Genomic DNA, 16,512 nt, shown 5'->3' with positions numbered 1-16,512 from the left:
CTGCTGCAGGAAGGCAGGCGATGCCAGGCACAGCCACAGGAGGTAATTGCTGTGCCTCTGGGCCTGAGCCCTGCTGAGGCTTGAGCTGCCCTCTCTGCTGCTTGGCACTGCGGGCACAGCCCGGACAAGACGGGCACAGCCCAGAGGAATTGTTCCGAGCAGGCTCAGGGCACTCGGGTACTGAGCTGTCCTGCTGGGCTCCCTCCGTGGGAGACACGTCCCCAAACCTGGGAGCGGCTGCACAGGGTGCCCATGGTGGGGAAAGGGCAGAGGGGCAGAGCAAGGCTCCACTGGGTCCTGACAGGGCCTGGCCACGTGCCCTTGAGGACTGGGCAGTGTCCCAGCAGAAGGAGGGCAGGAGGGACAGAGGGAGGCAGGGATAGCTGTGGCACTGCCTGCTGCAGTTTCCCTCTGGGCTTTAGGGAGGATTTCCTCTGTGTGTGAGTGGAAGCCCCCAGCGCCCTGGGCTACTCCAGTTGCCCCTTCCAGGGATGTTGCACAGGACCTGCTGAGTGGGTAGAGAGTGACCAGGAGCTAGCCCAGAGCTCCTCAGTCCCCTGTGCAGCTTTGGCCATGTCCATTCACGTCTGGCTCCCATGACCTTATCCCACCCCCTTGCAGTGCCCATTTCCCGGAGGCAGAAGGGGATCCCAGCACAGCCTGAAAAATGTTGTCCTCTGTGCTCTGTTCTAGATAAGGTTGCTGGGAAGGCATCGCCATTAGATTGGCTGGATAAAGTTTTGAAGCCCTTGGAGGCTCCTGCAGGTATGTTCTCACTGTCCCACCAAGGATTAATCATTGACAACCTGGCAGGACCAGGTGACAGAAGCTTCTGTGTCTGTTGAGTTATAGGTGCTTCTGCAGGGAGGACTTTTGCGGCTCCTTTTCTGGTTCCTGCACGCAAACCCAGCTCCCATCGCAGGGGTGAGTAGCGTGTCCCTGCTGACCCCACAGGCTGAGCCCTGCTTTTGTGGCATCCAGTCATGGGAAATGGAGCTATTTCTCTTAAGGTCCTCCAAGAAGGAAGAACAAACCTAGAGGCAAGACGAAATCCCTTGAGTCAAACAACGTCTTGAAACAAATAGTGGAGGAACTGCACAAAGGGAATGGTGAGAGCATTTCCCTCAGCCTCGTCCCAGGGCTCAGCAGCTGGGGGCTTTGGCTGCAAATCTGGACACGCCGTGCCCGGCACAGCAGGAAGGGATCCATGGCAGCCTCGCTGCCCCGCTGCTGCTTCCACGCCCTGCAGGGCTGTTTGCCAGCCTGGCCTGGCTGCAGCTCCTCCCCAGCCTCTGCAGGAAGGCATTGGGCATCAGCTCACAGGCAGACCAAACATCAACAGACCCTGAAATTCCCCACAATATCCTGGTCTCCACATTAGGAAACGGAGGTGGTTTGCAGCAGGGAGTGATCTGACCCAGCCCCAAAAACTTGGCCGTTTTCCTGGTCTTTAACAAATATTGCCTCCTGTAGATGCCAGCACCCAAATAGCGAACAATTCCGTCTAATGCAGCTGTCTCCCTTCCTTTCTCAAGAGATGGACATAGAGGTTCTGTGGAAAGCAGCATTTCCTGAAGGAAGCAGTCGCTCTTTGTTGCCAGCCCCTGTCACAGGAAAGGAGGAGATGCCAGACACAGGCACAGGCACAGAAGGTAATTGCTGTGCCAGGCTCAGCCCTTGGCAGGGCTGTGTGGCAGCAGCTCTTCCCCAGGGCCTGCCCTGCACAGGCCCGGCAGCAGCCAAAGCTGGAGGTGCCTCTGGAGCTCGTTCACAGCCCCGGGGAAAGGGGACTCGTGCACCAACGTCCCTCCCGCTGCAGCTGCTCCGGAGCTGGCCCTGAGTGCCCAGAGGCCCAAGGCACAGGAGCAGCCCCGAGCGGGAGCCCTGCCGTGAGCCCAGGGCCAGAGCCAGCCTTGGCACACAAAGGAAACAGTTCTCATCTTGGTTTGCTTCCAGACTGGGATACTGGGATGGCTTATCCATTAACCTGGAGGTTTGAAATTGTGAAGCCCACTGAGGGTTCTGCAGGTACTTTCTCACTGTCCCACCAAGGCGTAATCATTGACAAGCTGGCAAGAACCAGGTGACAGAAGCTTCTGTGGCTGTTCAGTTACAGATGTGACTGCAGGGACAACTTCACCAACTCCTGGGCTGCATAGTGAGCACCAAACCAGCTCCCATCACAGTGGTGAGTAGCGTGTCCCGGCTGGCCTCACAGGCTGAGCCCTGCTTTTGTGGCATCCATTCATGGGAAATGGAACTACTTTCTGTCAAGATCCTCCAACAGTAAAGCCCAAACACACGACAGACAAGAAATTCCAGAAGCCATTTGAAGTCATGTGGCAACTGCTAAAGGAAGAGCTTCAGGGAGGACAAGGTGGGTGCATTCCCTCAGCCTTGTCCTGGGGTTCAGCAGCCGGGGGCTTTGGCTGCACATCTGGACACGCCGTGCCCGGCACAGCGGGAAGGCATCCACGGCAGCCTCGCTGCCCCGCTGCTGCTTCCATGCCCTGCAGGGCTGTTTCCCAGCCTGGCCTGGCTGCAGCTTCTCCCCAGCCTCTGCAGGAAGGCATTGGGCATCAGCTGCAACACAGCCCAAACCGCACCATGGGCCTCAGATCTCCTGCAACATCCCTTTCTCTGAGCAGATCAGGAGGCGCACAGTTGTTTGCACAAGGGAGTGCTCCTGCCCAATCCCAAGAGTCTGGGCATTTTCCTGATTCTTATCCATGTCTTTGAGAAGCAATGCCTCCTAAGCTGCGCCCTTGCCGATGGGAAACAGCCCCATCTGACCCAGTGTTCCTTTTCCTTTCTCCAGAAGTGGATGCAGAGGCTGTGCTGAAGGCGGCGTTTCCCACAGGAAGCAGGGATTCTGTGCCAGCCTCTGGTGCAGGAAGGCAGGCGATGCCAGGCACAGCCACAGGAGGTAATTGCTGTGCCTCTGGGCCTGAGCCCTGCTGAGGCTTGAGCTGCCCTCTCTGCTGCTTGGCACTGCGGGCACAGCCCGGACAAGACGGGCACAGCCCAGAGGAATTGTTCCGAGCAGGCTCAGGGCACTCGGGTACTGAGCTGTCCTGCTGGGCTCCCTCCGTGGGAGACACGTCCCCAAACCTGGGAGCGGCTGCACGGGGTGCCCATGGTGGGGAAAGGGCAGAGGGGCAGAGCAAGGCTCCACTGGGTCCTGACAGGGCCTGGCCACGTGCCCTTGAGGACTGGGCAGTGTCCCAGCAGAAGGAGGGCAGGAGGGACAGAGGGAGGCAGGGATAGCTGTGGCACTGCCTGCTGCAGTTTCCCTCTGGGCTTTAGGGAGGATTTCCTCTGTGTGTGTGAGGGAGAGAGCCCCAGGGCCCTGGGCTGCTCCAGCCGCCCCACCAGGGACATTGCCCAGGACCTGCAAAGATTGTGGAGAGTGGCCAGGAGCTAGCCCAGCGCTCTCCAGACCCATGTGCAGCTTTGGCCATGTCCATTCACACCAGGCTTCGACGGCCTTTCCTGACCCCCTTGCAGTGCCCATTTCCCAGAAGCAGAAGGGGATCTCAGCACAGCATGGAAATGGTTCTGATCTGTGCTCTGTTCTAGACTGGAATCGTAACATGGATTATTTGGAGGCCCTGCTGGACAATGGCTTGAAATTCCTGGAAGATGCTGGAGGCAAGTTCTCAGTGTGCCTTTCCCGAGACAATAATCAGTGTCTATGTCACTAGAGCTCCCTCGCCTTCCATTTCCCTTAACATAATCTCATGGTTGAGAGATTCTTGAATTCTTGCCCCGCTCCTTGTGGAGCCCTGAGTGATCCCAGAAGATTGCTGTGAATGAGAGGAAGAAGCATTTAGTTGTCCATCCTCTTCCCGTGTGCAATGGCCGTGTCCTTCTGTGTGCGCTGTGCAGTCACAGAGAAGGGTAGAACGGGCAGAGTCCAGGCCCAGGGCTGTGCCCCGGGGCTGAGCCTTGCCTGCAGCCCGAGGATCTCCTACAGTGCCATGGGAGCTGTTTTGTCCTGCTTTCCTTTGCAGCTGAACCTGCTGCTGACAGAGATCTGGCTTCCCAAACCACATCCAGGACTGAGCCTCTGGGAGATGGTAAGGGTAGGTCAAGGCCTTTCCCCTGGGAGAGCTGCCAGCTCAGAGCCCAAAGCTCGGCCAGGGGGGCATCGCTGCAGGTGCCAGGACAGAGCCATGCACGTGTGTGCCCTCGCCCTGCGCGATCCCCTCACCGCTCCTGCGGCTCAGTGGTGCCCGTGCAGCTGAGCAGAGATGGCAGAAGCTTCTGTGGCTGTTGTGTTACAGATGTGTCTGCAGGGAGGATTTCTCCAGCTGCTCGGCTGGGTTCTTGGGAACAACCCAGCTCCCATCGCAGGGGTGAGTAGTGTGTCCCTGCTGACCCCACAGGCTGAGCTCTGCTTTTGTGGCATCCATTCATGGGGAATGGAACATGGAACAAAAGGAAAGACCCATGATAGTGCAGCCAAAATGTCTCTTGACTCAAATGAATTCCTGAGACAAACACAGAATGGGGGCTGGACAAAGTGGGTGCATTTCCCTCAGCCTTGTCCTGTGGCTCAGCAGCCGGGGGCTTTGGCTGCCCATCTGGGCATGCCGTGCCCGGTACAGCTGGAAGGGATCCATGGCAGCCTCACTGCCCCGCTGCTGCTTCCACGCCCTGCAGGGCTGTTTGCCAGCCTGGCCTGGCTGCAGCTTCTCCCCAGCCTCTGCAGGAAGGCATTGGGCATCAGCTGCCACACAGACCAAACCGCACCACTGGCCTCAGATCCCCTGCAACATCCCTGTCTCTGAGCTAATCAGGAAGCACAGCTATTTGGAGGAGGGAGTGTACTGGCCCAGCCCCAACAGCATGGGCATTTTCCCAGTCTTTTCACTGACTTTTACAAGTGTTGCCTCCTGCCGATGTCACCTCCCCAATGGGGAATGTTGCCATCTGATCCAGCTTTGCCTCTTTCTTTTTCAAGTGATGGGCCAAAAATCTGTGCAGAAGGAGCCACACCCTGGAGGAAGCAGTGGGTCGGTGTCAGGCTTTACTGCAGGAACAAATGTGATGCCAAGCACAGGTGAAAGCACAGAAGGTAATTGCTGTGCCAGGCTCAGTAGGGCTCAGCCCTTGGCAGGGCTCTGTGGCAGCAGCTCTTCCCCCAGGGCCTGCCCTTGCACGGCCCAGCAGCAGCCAAAGCTGGAGGTGCCTTTGGAGCTCGTTCACAGCCCCGGGGAAAGGGGACTCGTGCACCAACGTCCCTCCCGCTGCAGCTGCTCCAGAGCTGGCCCTGAGTGCCCAGAGGCCCAAGGCACAGGAGCAGCCCCGAGCGGGAGCCCTGCCGCGAGCCCAGGGCCAGAGCCAGCCTTGGCTCCCGACTGGGCAGGGGCTGCACTGGGTCCTGACAGGGCTTGACTCTGTGCCCTGGGGCTGGGGGAGCTGTCACGGGGCAGGGAGGGCCAGGGCTGGCAGTGGCTGCTCAGGGATGGGTTTGGCCTGTGTCACTCCAAGCAGCCACTGCCCAAGCAGCTGCGCTGCCCCCGGGCTCTCCTCCCGGCCTGCTGGGCTTTGTTGGGTGGCACAGCCTGTGCCAAGGGGCGGCAAGGTGCCTGCAGGCCCCAGCTCTGGGGGAAACGGAGAACGTCCTGCCCGAATCCACCGTGCTGCCAGCTCAGCAGTGCATCACAACACGGGCTGACGCTCCCCATTGCTCCCACAGTTGCAGCTGGAACCACAGCACGTGTTCCTGATTCCCAGAAGGGCCCTGGAGGGGGTTTCTGTCAGGGAACAGGCTGCTGGCTGGGGTTACTGGCAGGCCTACTTCTTTTGGAGCTTGTCTTCATGTTGTGCTGCTTTGGAATCTGGTATTCCTGGAAGAGAAAACAGTGAGTGTTTTGTGGCTCTCCCCCTCAAACAGCTTCTTTTGAAAGTCTACCGCAGACAGGAAACATTCCCAGTGAGGCTGCGGTGTCGGTGTGGCCAGTCCATGATTGTCCAAAGAACTCTGCTGAGGGTTCTGCTGCTGCCCAGAGCTTTCATTGGCCTTCTCATTGCTGGGCCTTGTCCTGGGGGGCCCGCTGGGGCTGCAGCCAGTGCTGGCTCCCACTGAGGCTGCCTGGCCAAGGGAAACCCCAGGGGCACAGGGCAGAGGCAAAGCATGGTGGGGAGCAGAAAGAGCAGGGACGAGATTGCCCTTGAAAGGCAGAGGCGCTCTGGGGCCCGCTCCTGGCCAGGGAGCCTGCCCAGAGCCGTGCCCTGCTCGCCAGGGCCTTGAGGGACAGCTGTGCAGCTGGGCCAAGCTGTGCCAGCAGCTCCAGCCGTGCTGGGGAGCCTTGCCAGCTCTGGGCCCTGCTGTGCAGGAGGCTCCCTGTGTGCCACTGGCAGCTGGGGCCTCAGCCACCTCCTCTCTCCACAGTTCCACCTCTGGACAGCAGTTTAAAGGCGGCAGCACCTCACACCCAGAGGGCCTGGGCAGCCCTCTCAAGAGCTCTGAGAAGAGGACCCCGGAACGGCCATCTAAGACGAAACCTGCTATTCTCCCAGTGTAGATCCCACTGCCACCTCCTCTCCCCATGTGTATCCCTGAGCTGCCCTCATCCCCTTTTTGATCTTCCTCTGTCCCGTCCCAGCCCATTCCCGAGTTCTTCTATAGACCCCAGCAGCAGCCCAGCACCCTCCAGCCCCTCCTGAGACCAACACGTCCCTTCCTCTGCCCCCGAGCCCCCTTGCCGTGCCCTCCTCTAAACAACCCTGTAGGTTACAACCCTGTGGAAAACGGCAATCACTTGTTTTTAAAATTTTAAAGTTTAATAAAATGGTTATATAGATAGTAATACAATTAGAGTCATGATAATTTGCACAATTTGAATTAGGACAATATGAGACAATAGAAACAAAGATTTACAGACTCCGGGTACCTTTTTCTGGGCAGCACAAGCTCAAAAGAGGACACCTGTTATCAGAGGATTAACCCTTAAAAACAATACCCTGTTGCATATTCATACACTTCATACATGATGCATAAATTCCATTCAAATACAGGATTCTGTCGGGTCATCAACAACTTCTTCCTCTGAATCCTAACAGTGCCTTCGAGGCGGGAACAAGTTCTATTCTTCTGATAAGAGTACAATGAATTCTTTTTCTCTGACAGATATATGTGTCAGGTGGCTGCTATCCTGCTGTGAGTCCTTTCTTTAAAAAAAAGTATCTTACATAGCGTAGCTTCTATTTTAACTTTTTTTATTAGCTAAAACTATATTTAACACACTACTTAAAAGAATTAATACAGCATTACATTGTAACACAACACCTATAATATTCATTTTAGTATTTGCGAAAAGCCAATCATAAAGTACGCGTTTTTCACACCCCCCATCCCCCCATCCCCACCCAGGTAGGTGATGGCCCCTTCTTCTATTGCAATAAAGAGGTGGAGCTGTCACCCCAGTGTCCGGGTGGCAGCAGCAGCAAAGCCCAACCGGCAGCAGCACTGGCTCAGCTCCGTGCCCAGGAGCAGCCATGGATGCCCACGGTGTGGGCAGGCAGGAGCCAGGCAGGGGCTGCTGTGACCAGCGGCAGGGTCCCCAGGGCTGGGGGAGCCCATGCTGAGCGTCCCTGGGCTGAGGGCACATTTCCTTCCCCGGCATCATCTGGGCCTGCACCTCCTCCAGTGGCAAGCCCAGGAAAAGAGGGAAGCCATCAAGAGCATCTCCACAGCCACAGCCTGACCAGCAATTCCAGCAGGCAAAACAAAGCCCCACCCTAATTAACACACACTTGATAGAACCTAATTGATGGCCCATCACCAATGCAGGGTGCTGCACAGGGTCTGCTCCTCTGGACGAGGGCCAGAAGGGGAGGGAAGGGAAGGGCTGTGTGGCCTTGGGGCCCGATGGGGCTGATGAACAGCCCCAGAGGCACAACAGCCCAGCTGCAGCCACACTCCCTTTCCTGGTCAGAACCCTAGCCGTAGCTGCCCTGGCCTTTCCCGTAAGGCACCTGCGGGCTTTGGGGACCATAAGGCGCACGAGGGGCTGGGGTCCCTTTTGGGACACACAGGGATATTTTAGGCTCCCTCTGAGGCACGGAGGGGGCTGGGGTCCACTTCAAGTCATGCAAAGGATTTGGAATTTTGTGTGAGGGATGCACGGAGTTAGGGATCTCTCCAAAGGTGTGCAGGGCGCTGGGGTCTCTGCTGAGGCACACGACGGGGTTTTGGGGTCTCACATCACATGCGGAGAGGGCTGTGGGCTCTCATAAGCGTCCCGGGGCTTTGCGCCCCTCCTGCTGCCCGCAGTGGGGCGGGAGTCTCTGCTGAGGCCCGCAGGGCTCGGGGCCCTCCCGCGCTCCCTCCCGAGGCCCTCCGGGCCCGTCCGGCTCGGGGCTGCCGCGGCCCTGGGGCAGCTGCCGTGCCGGGACGGCGCTGGCGACGAGCCGAGCCGGAGCTGCCCCGCCGGGTCGCGCTGCACGCGCACGCGCACGCGCACGGCACGGCACGGGCGGCGCTGAGCGCCTGCCAGGCGGCGCCACAGCCCCGGCCCTGCCTCCTTCGGGGCCGGGCACACACAGCCCCGCAGGCAGAGCGGCGGCTCCGGGCTCCGCTCGGCGCCCGAGGGGACGGAACCGATGCCACAGGAGCCTGGGGAGCCCCGCGCAGGGCCCTGGCGCTGCCCGCCCGCCTCTCCTGTGGCCATCCCGGGCGGCAGGGGCTCGCTCTGGGCGAGCTGCCGGCTCCTGCCACTGCCTTGACAACGCTGAGGGGCCTTCGGGGCCGGGACTGCGCTTGCCAGGGAGACAATTCATGGGAGACTTGCTCAGGCCTTTTACAAGATTTACTGCGAAACAACTTAAAATCCCAGGCTAAATCCTTTTTAAATAAACAAGGCCAGGAGACTTCTTCTCCTTTTTAATGCCTTTATTAAAAGTGATCAGCTCGGGATTGGGCGGCTCGACAGGTCTGCAGCCTCCGTCGTCTCTCCCAAGGCGACTCAGAGGAGGAGGATATGCACAGCTCTGTCCACCAGGGGCAGAGCTGGGGATCAAATCCTCTTGGGAGCCTTTAGGGCCTGCTGATCCCGTCAGATGGTGCCCCTCCCACCCTGTCAGCTTGGTCTCACCGCCGGGGTCAACTCTCATGGTCAGGCCGAGAGGGTCCAAAGGTGTTCCGCGTCTCTGCAGGCTCAGCACTCGGTTCCTCACGTCCAGACATCACTCCAGTCTCTCAGCTCTTAGGTGGCTCGTTGTTTTTGGGGTTTCTCCATGAGTTTGGAGACGGGGGTCCCACAAAGCATTCTGGTCTTGGGAGTCACTTTGCATAACCCCCCCCACCTTCTCAGGTGTCTTCCCTATTCTGAGAAAGGTAAAACTTAGCCTCGGGCAAGGTCCCCACCCAGGAGAAGGGCCATTACCTCACCCCAGCCAGGGCTTTTACTAATACAAAAACAACCATTAACGACAACGACCCGTGATTACAATAACAAAGGCAGCAGCCCAGCAGTAGTGGTAACTTTTTCTCACAGAAAAAAATATTAACCGAATTTTTGTTCATAACAGTCCCCCCTCTTTTTCTTTGATCTAGCTTAAATTCTAAGCTCGCATCAACTCCCAATTTTTGTCTTGAATCTACTATAAATCTCTTGTGCACTTTGGTAATCATGGTTACTTAACCTTGTTACTTTCTTTGGTTTCTTCAGGTTGGTCTGCACGGCAAGTACTATTCTATTAAAACAAATAAATAAGCATAGTAAAAAGCAAGTACTATTCTATTAAAACAGATAAATAAGCATAGTAAAAAGAGCAATCCTCCAAGTACACACACAGTCAGAAAAACTACCTTTTCCCATACATCCTTTTTGAAAATCTCCAGGTCCTCCCACCCACTGGGATCAAGTGTAGGAGTTTGTTCCTCATTATTTGCACATGCTAACCTTTTTATTTCGTTTGAAATGTTCCTAATAATTGAATTCTTTATTTTTAATACTGCCTGGAGCCGGATAACTTTGTTTAACATAGATATTGGGATCCGAATTTGGCTTTTACAGTCTTGGATTTTCTCAATTTCTATTCCACTTTGCTTGTTCTGTTTAATTTCTCCCAAATCATTATATATAGGAACTCCCAAACTTGATCCAGTTTCTTTGGGTAATAAGAAAATTGGTTTTATCACTCTAGCGGTGCAGCTGCCAGATACGATCAAACCTAGGGGTTGAGCTCCCCTGAAATGTGTTCTAAAGGGGTTTATCTCTTTTCCAGTACACTCATATAAATACTTGTAACAAACAATTTTTCTTACCATTTTCACCATTTCTTTGCTTTTTACTAGATCCGCTGAGCTTGTTTCAGCAGTCTCCCATTCAAAGCACAACCAGGCTTCCCCTATAGGGCACTCTCCTAGGAGTGGCTGCCTAAAAGTGGCAGTATTGTATGCTATCCAATACACTCTCTTAGTTTTCTGATAAAGGACCAGTTGGGAGAGGTTAACACAATCAGGGTTAGAACTGATGTGGACTCTCGACAAGGAGCTCACTTCCTCCTCACAGAGGGGTTGGTAGCATTCATTGCACGGCTCAGCTGGGCTCCCCTGAGCACCACCAGCAATCAGAGCCATCATTACTACCCTTCCCAAGAGTCCGGTATGGGTCATCTTGCACAGCCTGCCCACCCGGCCTTGCCTCTTGGGGAATTTTACTGAGGAAAAGCTTCCAAGCTCTTTAGAGTCCCTTCTACCCATTTCTCTGGTTAAACCTCTCTTGGTCTGTTCCCTGCCAATTTTGGTTTCCCCTCCCAGGGGAGTGTTCTGTAGAGGATTAACCTGGAGTCTTTAGAAATAAATTGGGGAACTTAACTAGAATTACTTATTTACAGTCTTAAACTTTTTACCAACATAGTTTACACAGAACAGTCTTAAAACATTTTAAGCAATATTAGAACTCTTAACAAACAATTTTTCCACACAGTTCAGTCTTTTTGACTCTTCCTTCTGAGAGTCAACTTTAAATCTTTTGGTCCTTTTACCACAGTGTACTCAGGTGATTTAGCTTGTGAAGCAGATGAATCTTGTCCAGCGCCGGGGGGTGAGAGTGGTGTGGACTCTGGTCCAATGCCAGAGGGGGCAGCTGATGTTGGATCCGGTCCCGTACCTGGGGGTGAGACTGGCCCTTTTATTCTTGTGATATGAGTACAACCTTTTTCTTTGGTCCGCACAGCTGAATTTGTGATCAGGAGCACCTGGAAGGGGCCTTCAAATTTAGGCATTAATGTTCCCGTAGTCCATGATTTTATCAAAACCCAATCTCCTGGACTAATGTTGTGACCTTTTGTGTTGAGAGGGGAAGTTTGAGGAAGGTATCCTTTCTTTCTAAGTCCCTCCAGAGTTCTTCCAATTATTTCTAAATACTTTCTGGTAGCTTCTTCCCCTTCCAGATAGTCTCCTGTGCTATAAGGTGTTAACAAGAATGGCAGCCCAAACCTCATTTCATAAGGTGAAATTCTTATGTCAGCCCGATGTCTTGTTCTGATGCGCAATAGCGCTAGGGGCAAACACTTCAGCCAATTCATCTTTGTTTCCTCAATCAATTTAGTTAATACATTTTTGAGAGTTTTGTTCATTCGCTCCACCCTCCCAGAACTCTGGGGGTGCCACGGAGTATGCAACTTCCATTTCATTCCTAAAGCCTCAATTATATTTTGTAATGTTTGGGACACAAAATGTGGACCTCGGTCTGAGTCTATGGTGTTCACAATACCATATCTGGGGATAATATTCTCTAGGATTGCTTTTGCCATGACTTGAGCTGTTTCCCTCCTGGTCGGGAAGGCTTCTACCCAGTGTGTGAGATGATCAACTATAACCAGTAAATATCTGTATCCTTGCACTGGGGGCATTTCAGTGAAATCTATCTGTATGCTTTGGAAGGGTCTCAAGGCTAATTCCCTTCCTCCAGGTGCTACTTTTCTCATAACTTTCTGGTTCACTTTTTGACAAATGATACACCCTCTGGTAACAGCTTTAGCCAGGCTATATACCCCGATGCATAGGTTATTTCTTAGGAAATGATCACATAGTCCTTGGACTCCCCAGTGAGTTAATTTATGTAGTTCTGTTAGCACTGTCCGAGCCAGTGCTTTATTCAAAAACACCCGTCCATCTGAGGTTAACCACTCTCCCTGTTGTCCTTGATGTAACTTTAAATCTTTTATTGCTTCTAATTCTTCTTCACTAAATATAGGTTCTTCCCCTTTTTCAGGTGTCATTTTTGTCTTCAAAATTTTTACTGGATCCCCTGGTTCTAGAGCTGCTTCTTTGGCTATCTGATCAGCCAGTCGGTTTCCTTTAACTTCTAAACTGTCTCCTCTTTGGTGCCCCTTTATATGGACCACTGCTATTTCTGTAGGTTTTTGTAGGGCTTCTAGTACTGATCGGACTAGGTTCTCATGGGCTAAGCTCTTTCCCTTTGAACTTAAATACCCACATTCCTCCCATATTTCCCCAAATGTGTGAACTGTCCCATACGCATATTGGGAGTCCGTATAAATGGTTCCCCGGTCCCCCTCCAGTAAGTCCAGTCCCCTTTTCAGGGCATATATTTCACAACTTTGGGCTGACCAGCTTGGGGATAGTTTCCCTTTTTCTGCAATTTGTAATGTTTCTCCATCTATAATGGCATAACCTGAAGCTCTTTTTCCATTTACTACTCTTGAAGAGCCATCTATGAATAAGCTTCTTCCAGTTGCTAGAGGCTGATCTTCCAAATCTTCTCTTACTTTTGTTTGGAGATAAACCAATTCTAGACAATCATGTTCTAAATTCTCTATAGGCTCTCCCATTAGGAATTGTGCTGGATTGAGGGCATTTGATGTGATAAATTCTAAGTCCTCTGTATTCATTAGTATTATCTCATATTTTAATATTCTAGCATCGGTTAACCACTGCGGAGCCCTCTGTCTCAGTACTGCCTTAAGATCATGAGGAGTATGCACTTTAATTTTTCCCTGTAAGGTCAATTTTTGAGTCTCCTCTATCAGGATTGTGGTTGCTGCTACTGCCTGTATACAAACTGGCCAGCCTCTAGTCACTGGATCTAACAATTTGCAGATGTATGCCACGGGTTTCCTGCACCCTCCCCACTCTTGAGTTAATACTCCATAGGCTACACCTCCTTCTGCACTCACAAACAGGTCAAAGCCCTTTCTGAGATCTGGTAAGCTTAGGACCGGGGCAAAGGACAATTTGTTTTTTAAGTTTTCCAATTGCTGATCATCTTCAGCTGTCCAAATTAGGGGTTCTGGATCCACTAGTTTATTGTACAAAAATTTCACACTCTGTGTGTATTGATCCAACCATAACTTACAATACCCGAACAAGCCCAGGAGTTTTCTCACATCTCTTTTAGTTTTTGGGGCCGGGAGAGCTAAAATACCTGAAATTCTGTCAGGGCTCAGTTTCTTATACCCTCCCCCTATTATGTGCCCCAAGTATGTTACTTCTGATTGCACAAATTGTAGTTTCCCTTGGGAAACTTTTAGTCCTTTCTCCCCCAGAAAATTCAAAAGTGTAATACTAGTTTGTCTGACCTGATCTTTTTCCTTTCCTGATACCATCAGGTCATCAACATACTGCAAGATCTGCACTTCTTGTTCAGGGACAAATTGTTCCAACAAACTCTCTAAAGCTTGTCCAAAGAGATTGGGGGATTCAGTGAACCCCTGTGGTAATCGGGTCCACCTTAACTGTTGTCTCCTTTTCGTACTCGGGTCCTCCCATTCAAAGGCAAACCAATCCCTACATTCTGTTGCCAGAGGACACGCCCAGAAAGTATCCTTCAAATCTATGACAGTGAACCAAGCATGTTCCCTTGGAATTCTGCTTGGGAGACTATATGTTTTGGGCACAACTGGATGTCTGGCAATGGTTCTTTTGTTGACTTCCCTCAAATCTTGTACCAGCCTATATTTCCCTTCAGCCTTTTTAACTGCCAGTATAGGGGTATTATGTGGTGACATGCAGGGTTCTACCATTCCCTCCTGCAACAGTTGCTCAATGACTAAACCAGGCCCGTTCTTTCCTTCTAGGGAAATCGGATACTGTTTAACCCTATGGGTGAGGTATCATCCTGCATTTTTATTGCTATCGGTGGAATGTCTAATAAGCCTCTCTTTCCCCCCTCAGCCCATACCTCAGGATTTATCTCTGCAACATCTCCTTGAGACAGCTTCATCACTTGAACTACCATCCTCCCTTCCCTTGGAACAATCCCAACCCCCAAATGAACTTGCAGATCCCTTCCTAACAAACTTTTTTCTAAGTTAGGCAGATAAAGAAAATTAGCTTTACATTGCCTTGAGTTTCCAATTATTTTCACTTCTTCAATCACCGATGCTCTAAATGGTCTCCCCTCTGCACCCAATACTTCACAAAATTGTCTCCCAATTTCCATACCTTGTGGTATTTTGTTGAGACAGGACTTATCTGTCCCTGTATCAACCAAAAACTCAAATTCCTCATTTAGGGGTCCCACTTCAAAGTTTACCAAGGGCTCTTCTAGATGTTTCATCGGGTCCCCTATAGTAAAAAGCTCTTGACACCCCTAGTCCTCCCCCTTAAGAATCCTTCCTAAATTGTCCTGTTCCTTGGCTATTGCCTCATTGAGACTGAGCTTTTTACAAAACCTCCTGACGTGTCCTGCCTCCCCACAGTAATAACACCGTCGTCCTCTCAAAGGGACTTCTTGAAGACTCTCCGTCCTTAGGTCAGTACTGGCCTACCTCTGCCTCCCCCTGATGGTGGACCCGCCCACCCTGCACTTTCTCTAGCTACTGCAACCATGACCTTAGCCTTGGCCTTTACTTTTTCTTCCTCCCTCCTTAAATACACCTTCAATGCCTCCTTTAATAACTCATTAATGTCCTTCTCTTGCCAATCTTCCATCTTTTCCAGTTTTCTCCTTATTATCAGGCCAAGATTTGGTAACAAATTGGACTTTTAGCGGCATTTGACCTTCTGAGGTGTCTGGGTCTATTCTAGAGTACAACTGGAAGTTCTGCCTTAGGCGATTAAGCCAGGCAGCAGGAGCTTCATCTTTCTCCTGTGTACCCTCAAATGCCAATTGGGTGTTAGTTCCTTTGGGAACTGACTCTTTGATCCCCCGTATTATCAAAGACCTATATTCCCTCATGACCTTCCTCCCCTCCTCCTGGTTAGGGTTCCAGCTGGGCTCCGTTAATGGCAATTTCTGTTCACCTGTTGGCACCTGGGGTCCTGGACTGTTATCTTTCTCCCATATTCTTATGCCTGCCGCCCTTATCATCTGAACCTCCTCTGGGGAAAATAATATACTCAGGATGGAATTCATCTCCCCCCAAGTGTAGATATTTGGACCTAGAAATTGATCCACTTGGTTGGCTATGCCCACTGGGTCCTCAGCTAAATGCCCCAACTCTTTCTTGAATCCTCTCACCTCAGAAGCAGTTAGGGGAGCATTCACAAAGCCAACACCTCCCGCCACTCCTCCCATAGGAACCTCTCTGAGGGGAAAGAGTCTCTCTGCCTTGGAGGTCTTGGATCTGGTGCTACAGTATGGCCCATCTTCAGATGCCAAACTACTTTGAGGGTTCTCTGGGTTACCCTGAACTTTCTGCTCATCAGCAGGTGTATGTGCTGATAGATGTTCATCGGGCGAGGAGGCATTTGTGTCCCAACTAGGAGGAGGTAAAGGGACAGCAATAGGAGGGGGAGAGGGACCTGAGTAGATATTAAGTGGAGCTGGAGAAGGGGTGGAAAATGCAGCAGGTGGAGTAGGCACTTGTGGTGATGCAGAAGGAACTGGAGGAGATACTGGGTTCATCATAGCTGAAGCTGAAGAGGTAGAAGGAGGAGTTTGAGCAGGTGGTAATGAGATGGCAGCCGGGGGAGGAACCGGACCTGCCATTTGAGGTGCTTGAAGAAGAGGATTATAAGGTGGAGGGGCAGAAGGAGGCAAATAATTCAGGGGGTCCCATCTTTTACTAGTTCTATCATCCCCTCCTTCATTCCCCTCTTTCTTCCTCTGTACCTTACAAATTCGCACCCCTTCATCCTCAACAGTGCTCTTTACCCAGCAAGATACATAGAGTAATTGCTCAGGATCAGTATCGCCTCGAGCTGTCAGATAATTATTTAATTGTTGGCACATCCACTTATCCTTTGTCCCACACCAAGGCCATCCTCCTTGCACCTCTAATTCTGGCCACACTTCCATACAATAATGGATCATTTTCACTTTATCTAATCCCTCTGTGGCTCTTTAGAATCCCATTTTACTAACAGTTCTCCTAAGGGACTATTGGGATGTATATACCTCAGTCTCTTGCCAGTCTTTTTACTATTACAACATCCCATTTTTCAGGTCTCAATAAAAAAAAGTCCCAAAGGTGCCTCTACTGACCGGGAATTTCAAAAAAAACCTTGTCTGAGGAGCTTCAGCCTCCTCCACTGAACTTCAAATTTCTGCCTGATGCTCAGGACTTTATACTGAAACAACTGCCCAA

Source organism: Ammospiza caudacuta, chromosome 12 (genome assembly GCF_027887145.1).
Source record: "Ammospiza caudacuta isolate bAmmCau1 chromosome 12, bAmmCau1.pri, whole genome shotgun sequence".
In the NCBI taxonomy this organism is placed as follows: Eukaryota; Metazoa; Chordata; class Aves; order Passeriformes; family Passerellidae; genus Ammospiza; species Ammospiza caudacuta.
The sequence above is the reverse complement of the archived record's forward strand: the minus strand, read 5'-3'. Positions refer to the sequence as shown.